Here is an 8,901-nt window from a genome sequence, read left to right as displayed (position 1 = left end):
CAAGAAGAATAGGAAAGAAGACTCACGTCACCCAACTGAAGGGCGTTCACTTGATGCCTGCAGTCCAAGTAGGTAGACTTGGTCGTCTTCTTCCGAGCCACCACCTCTCACGACCAGGTACTTCTTCGGCATATAAACCGCATTCGGACGAAGCGTAGGCAAATAAGAGTAAAGCCAGGCCTACGCGAAACACAAACCAGCCACCGTCAACGTTCGGCACAAAAGGCGAACCACAAAACAAACAGACAAAATCCGCATAAAAAACCACAAAAATAACAAAAAAAAACTTCCCAAAAAAAAGGAAAGAAAAGCATCCATACCTAAAAAATGAGACATGGACAAACAGAGAAGGCTCACTCCCCTCGTCCACCGTCTCGGGATGAACGGCAGCGTGCAGGTAATGGGTAAACTACCCAAAGCCGGCGTCACCCAGTCGTACTGACCCAAGGATGACCTTGATCGACAAGCGCTCACCCTTGTCTCCAAAGGGATGACCTTCGTCAACAAGCGCTCACCTTTGTCTCCAAAGTAGGTGGTACCCAAGAAGTACAACAGCCACAATCCAGCCTCCTTCGCGTTAGCCTGAGCCTCCGTGTCAGGGCTACCCAACAGGGTAGGAACCGCACCAGCTACTCTCGGCCTTAAAACGATCCCTCACGTAAGAGCTCTCCATCGAGAAAGGAGTCACATCAGTCAACGAAGGCAAAACATCACCGATCAACCTCATGATCGCAGCAGAAGACACCCTCTCCGGTGCCTCCGAAAACTCAATTGGTGTCTGGACAAGGGGGGATCCGACACCACAGCAAAGTCCTCCAGAGTGAGGTCGATCGACCCGAACTGCATATGGAACGGCGACATCGTGTCCCAATAGCGGTCGATCATCGCACGGATCATGCACAAGTTCAATCGAATCTGGCTCCCATGGATTTCGCGCTAAGCAGGCATCAGCGGGCCCATCGCTGATCTCTTTATTAGCGCCCTCGAGCCCTCGAGCAGAACGTCCTAAAAACCCGGGCGAGTCGAGTAACCTGAGAATGTCCTCGTGTTAACAACCTCCTGAAATCAAAACCAGACAAGGTCAGTGGTCGTGATCCCTAGTGAGGGGTTTAGTTTTCAGTACTTGTCGTCAAGAGCACCTAGACCAAAACATAATTTATTACTTCACCAACAACTCTATAATTAGTAAAGAGGCAAGTAAAGGTCGGATCCCAAGGGACGGGAATTGAGATTAGATTTCTATTGAAACTAGTGGTGTCTAAGGGTGTCACAATTGGGGTTTGAAGTAGAAGGTCACTAAACTAAATAGCATTGAAAGTAAACAAGCAAGATGAATTAAAAGGGATGTAAACAATTGATAAAAAGCACTAGGGTGTCATGGGGTCATAGGGGATTCATGGGAATTGATCATACAAACATATTTTCAAGTTATAAGCAAGCAATTATTGTTGTGATGGATCGAGTTGGTTTATATCTTACAATCCTAGGAAAGTTTGGGTCCCGGAGCCGAATCGATTAGATTGTACAACACCTACAAGTCGACTTAATCTTCCCTACTCAACAATATGCATGGTCTAATGAGACTCGAGTTGGTTTATGTCTTACAAGTCTCATTGAAAAGATAGGTGATGGGTAAAAAATGCAAGGATTCATAGGCTCACATTTCATCAAACATAACATGTGCATAAGTTGAGATCACAACAAGCAAGCAAATAGACTATGATAGCATATTAATTTAAGCATGAATCATTCCCCATGTTGGTTTCCCCTAATTACCCATTAACCCTAGCTAAGGAAACTACTCACTCATTATCATGTTGAACATGCTAGCAAGGTTGTCAATCATACCAACAAAGTGAAACATGATGAATAAATGAAAGTAATTAACAATAATTAAAAAGGGATTAAGAGAATTATACCTACTAATGATTCCAATAATAAAGCAAAGAATAAAAGAAGTACTTGATGCTTGATTGGAAGGTTGTCAATCTCCCAATAATAACCCAAATAATCTTCAATTACCCAAAATACAGGATAAACAAGAGAGAGATTAAGGAAATAAAACTTGTATTAAAACTTGATTAAATGTTGATTACAAGATTAAAGAGAGATTTGATTGATATTAACTACACTAAAGATTGCTAAGAAGAACATGCTCTTCTAATTAGAGTAATGGGTATTTATAGTGGGGTTTAGGTGCATGAATTAGGATTAACTAAGGGCTTAAATGACGATTAAGTCCCTTGTTGAGGAAACGTCGGTCTCTTTTGAGAGACTCCGGTCTCTAGGGAGACTCCGGTCTGTAGAAAAAGATGTGCATCCTTCCTTGAAGCTTGAAGAAGACGAAATGGGACTGCCTGGGAATACGGGCGTCTTTAGCACGGGACGGGAGGATTTGGTGATTTCTGCCTAGGCGTCTTGTGAAGGAGGATGGGCGTCTTTGGGTGGTTTTACCCGGGTGTCCGGCTGAGGAAGACGCACGGGTTGTTGGTGGTGGACGGGCGTCTTCAGAGGAAGACGCACGGATTGTTAGGCAGTCTTGTTCCTTCTTCTTTTCTTCCTTTTTCTTCATAGAATCCTTGAGGATTTCCTCGGGGATGCAAGGATCTTTTCTCATCATTGCCCATCTACTATAGTATGTACAAAGGCCTTCTAATATTGTCTCTCCTTGATGCTTGGTCATTGAATTCAACCAATTTAGCCTCATTTTGCCATGAAAATGCAAGGTTTGCACTCCTTTCCTACCAAGGGATCAAAACCTCAAAGAATATGCAAAACAAAGAACTAAAGATAATAAATGACCCAAATATGCACTAAAAAGCATGGGAACAAGGCTAATTCGGGGACTAAATATGCTCTAATTATGGTCACATCAGTCAGAACGCCTTTTCAGGCTCAAACAGCAAAGACATAAAACTCAAAATGAAAGCAGAGGTGACAAACTTACCAAGCCCTTGTGAGTGCGGCAAGAAATGTGAGTGTCAAGACGAAACAGCAGCTGGCTACTATCCCTACGAGAAGCCCACTCTGGAGCAGCCCGTAGGTCAGGCCTCGTGGGGTCGAAACGCGTCTGACGTCCCACTCCCTAACGAAGGCTTCGTCCGCCTTAGTCTCCGCTCTCTGCCTCTTCGCACCGCGAGACTGTACGGTATGACAAGGTCCTCGCCAACAACGCGAACGACACCCTGTAACTCCTGCCTGAAGACCCAAGGTCATCTCGTCCTGGTGCTGACCCTCCTCCCAGAGGGACCTGCCTCAGACTCCTCCTGAGCCCAACCAACACCACTAGCCTCCATAGTCTCCTCCCGAGTCTCCACAACCCTCTCAACAACCTCCTAAACAACCCCCTCTGGCCCGCGATCCGAGGTACCTATCGACCCAGTATGGGCTAAAGACTCCAATGTCCTAACGACCTCCACCTCCTCCTGAGTCCCCGACTCAGGATCAGTGGGCGCATAAGCCCCAAAACACTCACCTGAAAGCAAATAAAAGCTAATCGTCAGCCGAAATTTCGACATTATGAGGGCACAAAATAGATAAAACCCAAACGCAAAAAAAAAAAAAAAAAAAAAAAAAAAAAAACAAGCAAACAAAAATAACCTGTAAACACATAAAGAAAGCAACACAAACCAAAGGCAATCCCGGCCGATCCCATCCAATATACAAAAAACAAGCTCGCACAAGAAAGCCTCCGACTCGCAAATGGCCTACAAAACACCCATTTGTAGCAAAACACTCAGCAAAGCCCAAGTGAGGCACCAAAAAAAATGACGCGAATTCAGACGCATAAAGGCCAAAAATTCAAACTGCGGCCATAACAAGGCAATGCAACCTAATCGGGTTCTAATGTGACCTAAGCTATTTTTAGGGAGCATGCCAAAGCTAGACGGTTCAGTTCGAGCCCAAATAAGTTCTTATTTCGTCAGTATAAGACCGTCTGACAACAGCAAAATACAAAATTTGAGCCCCTTACAAGCAACAAGGGCCCCACTACAATGCAACCTAGTTGGACTCATGACTCAAGCAAACCAACACGTTTTCACTAATCAAGACAATTTTGCGCGCCCTAATCGCGTTTTTCGATCAAAGGAAGCGGGAACGGGGACCAAAATGCAAACTAAATACATCCATATGCTAGTAAGCGGGTTTCTAACCCAATTAACAATTGCAATAAGAATCGAGTAAGGTAAAAAGCGCCAATTTGATTTGGGTAAATTAGGGTTTCTATCTTAATTCAATTGACAAAAACAGGAGCAAAAGTAAAGCAAATCGAAAGGAATCACATACCTCAAAATGACATGGCAAGTATAAAGCAAATCCAAGTAACAAGCAAGATCGAAAATGGCGGATTTGACAGCTTCTTTGATTTTTGTTGAAGAAAAGAGGCGAAATGAAGAGCAACCTAGGTCCCGTCTGTTTTGAAGAAAAAAGGGGAACCGCCCGTTGTCACGAAAGCAGGCTCGCGCCCCTTATGGCCTCCATTTCCTTTTCACGTTTTTTGGGCTTCTTTTAAAATTCCATACATCTTAACAAATAATCATTTCACAAAATTGCAAATAGCGAGATTCAAAATCAATATTTTTCAAAATTCAATCGCAAATAGTGAAATTAAAACTCACTATTTCTTTTCAAAATCTCAAAATTGGAAATATTGAAACTAAAGCTCACTATTTTTCAAAAATTCAAATAACAAAATTTCAAAATCGCTATTTTTTAAAATACAAATTGCAAATAGTGAAACTAAAACTCACAATTTTTTCCAATACAAATTGCAAATAGTGAAATTCAAATTCACTATTTAAATCGCAAATAGCAGAATTCAAAAACGCTATTTTCCAAACAAAAATCGCAGTTAACAAGAACCGAAAACACACATTACGACCAACTCGATGGGACGGGCTCGAGTCACAACAGTTAACTACGAGCATCTCCTACAGCATAAATTCCCTAGCGGAGCCTCTGGCCCATAAACAAGCAACCCTTTGTAAAATTCCCCGCGGAGTCATTTACCCATGACTAACAAGTCTACATACACAAGCAACAGCGACCCAGCATCAAGCAAAGTAAAACCTACAACCTCCTTCCCCAGCAGAACCAATGTCACTCCCTAACAAGTCAGTTGACCTGCTGGCAATCTCTTGAAATGGGCTCGATAATTCGACCAATTCCCGCACTCAATCAACCTGGGTGGAAATCATTACCAGGCAATCTATTGAAATGGGCCCAATAAATAGGCTATTTCCCGCAATTAATCGATCTGGGTGGAAATCATTACCAGGCAATCTCTTGAAATGGGCTCGATAATTCGACCATTTCCAACAGTCAATCGACCTGGGTTGAAATCATTACAAGGCAATCTCTTGAAATAGGCCTGATAAATTGGCCATTTCCCGCAGACGATCATTCGATCTTCAACGGCTGGCGAGTCTATATGCACAAGCAAGATCGACCCAGCAACTCGATACAATTCAAGGACATATCCCGGCGACACCTCAGGTATGGCTTCTTCTTATGTCTGGCGAGCCTTTATACGTAGTCTGATGGACTTTAAACGACCTGCATCGACAATCAAATGACTCTAAACTATTCCCGACGACAAGTCATTAACTCAAACCTTTTTGAGTCGCCTCGGCGTCGCCATTCCCGACGGAAGGTCCTTGGCTCAAACCCTTTTGAGCCGCCTTGACGTCGCAATAGTCTCTAGGTTGTAATCTTCGACCGACCTGGGGCTATACTTTGACTCTTGCCTTGTCCAAGCCTAGGTCAAAATAGGGTCTATGTAGACATCTAGTATATGTGGAATCCCAACAAACACCCGATAATTATCGGATTATAACATGTTTAAAAAATCAATGCGTTTAATTGACATTTTGTATGACAGTGCGTCGGAAATCTCAAAAAACGATTTCGGAAATTAAATACATTTTAAAATATTTTGAAAATACCTAGAATGTTTTATGCACGGCGACGGCGTCAAAATGATACTAATTAGAGTCAAAACCGACACTGAGCCCAAAACCGACTCAAAATTCAAATAGCGACTCGACACGGGTAAAAACTGAGTCAAGCACACCAAAAACCCACCCCAAATAACACCTACATACTATTGTACATGTTACATTAGTATATACCATAAGTCACAAGCCACCAAAGCATAAGATGGAACAAAGAGGAAGATCCATGTTGTGAAAGGGACAACATGTCCCCTTGTCACGAAGCAAGACTCGCGCCTCTTCAACCATCCCTTAAGCCACATTGCCAAAAACGCACCCAAAGCAACCAACCCCACACAATCCTCTACATATACCCCTCATTGTACCTCATTCTAGGGTACGCGAGAGTCCGCCTCTTTTTTTCTCCCTTAAAATTCTAGACTCGACTTCATAAGTAAAAAACCGACACGTGTTTTGGACTTACTGATCCAAAATACAAGCCATAAACACTTTGTTTGGTACCCTCATCGTGCATCAAAAATACTTAACCAACCACTTCGACCAACTACACCTAATCAACAACTAAAACCAACACTCTTTCTTACAAAATTGGTTGTAAATCGAATTTTCTAACTCACAAGTTTAACACTTTGTCGATTCTCGTCAAGCAACCTAACATGTAAGTATCAGGGTATAAGAAAATCTTCCACTTTATGTTTTTACTGTTTTCATGACTTTATAAACATAAACCATGCATAACACAATTCAAAACATGGAATTATCGAGCCAAAATCGAGTTTTGGCCTAAGACAGAAGCTCCTTGTCACGAAATGAGACTCGCGCCTCATTGGGCTACTCAGGTCAGAACTCAAACGTGTGTGAGTTCGTCATTCCTCCACAATTTTCTTTTACTTTCTTCCTTTTCACGGTTTTTACCACTTTAATTCATTTTTATGACAAATATTTTTTACCATTGCCGAAATCATCCTTGGTTACTTATACCATGACGGTTTTGTCCTGTGTGACGATGATATTCTTAATTAATTAAAAATTAATGGGTATTTGACTACCTATTTCTTTTATTTATCACTTTCTTCATTCATTTACTATTGCAAGAATTTTAGTTGCATCCATAATCATCCATGGTTTATACATGCCATGTCGGTTTAATTCCGAGTACGATGATAAATATCGACTAATAACAAATAAATGAATTTAAAATACATAGTTCATATCAAATCATTTTTTCTTTCATTTGATTTTCTCTTCCTCTTAGCCATATTGTATATCACCCTTGGTTAACATAAGTACCATGTCGATTTAATTCGAGTACGGTGACAAAACGGCTAAGCATATATATTTTACACTTTTATTCACAAACTATTCATGTCAAGCTTGCAAACTCGAGCCCGACACGGAATATCACCAACATAATGGTAAGTATCCCGAATCATGCAAATCATATTCCAGATGTTAGCACAAAAACGGTTTTAACAACCTTTTCAACAAAAGTAGTTTTAACAACCTTTTCAACAAAAGAGGTTTTTAATAACCTTTTAAGACGGTTTTAACAACCTTTTGAAAACCCAAAAGGCTCACTTGGACTGCAAGTTAACTCGCGCTCCAATGAACCTCCTGTTTTGCAATTTTTCACAAATCTGGGCAAAGCCCATTGTTACGACATATGGCTCGCGCCCCAATTGGGCTACCTGGCACTAATCTGCTTCCTTTTGGCACGTGTCTAGGACGATCCCGATTACGATTAACCTGAATACATACAGATCAGATTGACGAGTTTACATTTTGCACTTTATTATTTTACACCCCTTTTTTAAACAAATGGATTGTGTAAAGCACCATAAACCTAACTCGTTAAATAGATGTTTAATTTTCGTCTTGCATGCTAATCAACTTAAATACAACTTTGACACAAATTTCTTGGTAATTGCATAAACAACCGACTTAGCAAAATTCACATGTTAGGTTAAATTATTGGATGCTCATTTATGCATTTAACCTGTTTTATCAACTATTTGACTTAGCAACCACGATCGATCAGTAGAGGTCGCTGCGCAGGCGAGATTGGGTAGTCGATTAAAGAGCTTCTAAATACGTACCCTCACCCGTCACTCGAATTTCTGGATAGTGGATGGCCTTATCCAGGGCAATACGAGAGTTATTCTACCATAGTATGCTAAAGGAGGCGAGTCCTTATCTTTAGTACATATATCAAGCACCGCTTTATGCTTCATTTGACCGAGGTACAAAGTGGATTCGAACGGTTTCCAAGCACCTCATAATAACTTCGTGGGGACTCCGAACATCTCTTCATCGTTTCGAGACCTTCATCAAGACGAAACCGACCGATCTAAAGCGATCCGGTCGAAAGCATTTTTTAAACTTCCCCGAACGTGGCCTTTCGACCGCCGCACGTCCGCGGGCCGGTGTGCGGATGGCCCATGTCCACAGATTAGCGACGCCGCTCGGGGAGACTAGGACACTTGTGTCTTTGTGATGCTTAGATGGTGAAACTCGAACGAGGTCGTGGTTAAAGTGCATTAATTGATATTACGGTCATAAGTCGGGTTCCTTATCCGGGCCCACAACCTAACCTTTATCGACCAATTGGCTTGTCTCGTCGGCGTGAGTTTTCTTATCCCCGCGTTCTGAACCTTGATTGAATTAAGCATGCCATTGACGTTACACTATTTTGTTTCCTTAAAGAGCTTTCACTTCCGACGTGAATGAGGCTAGGGCATCAACCTTACACATTTTGTTTGGATTGGCATCCCTCTCGAAGATCGAGGATTGATCGCCTTGTGTGTAACCACCCTTATCAAGCTAAAACCCGTGTCAGCATTATGCATAATGTAATGCACTGCGAGTGCTTATGTGCATCCCTCTCGAAGATCGAGGATTGACATCCCTCTCGAAGATCTAGGATTGATCGTTTCGTGAATGTCCCAAA

The sequence above is a fragment of the Silene latifolia genome, chromosome 9, assembly GCF_048544455.1.
Source record: "Silene latifolia isolate original U9 population chromosome 9, ASM4854445v1, whole genome shotgun sequence".
NCBI lineage: Eukaryota > Viridiplantae > Streptophyta > Magnoliopsida > Caryophyllales > Caryophyllaceae > Silene > Silene latifolia.
Note: the sequence above shows the minus strand (reverse complement) of the source record.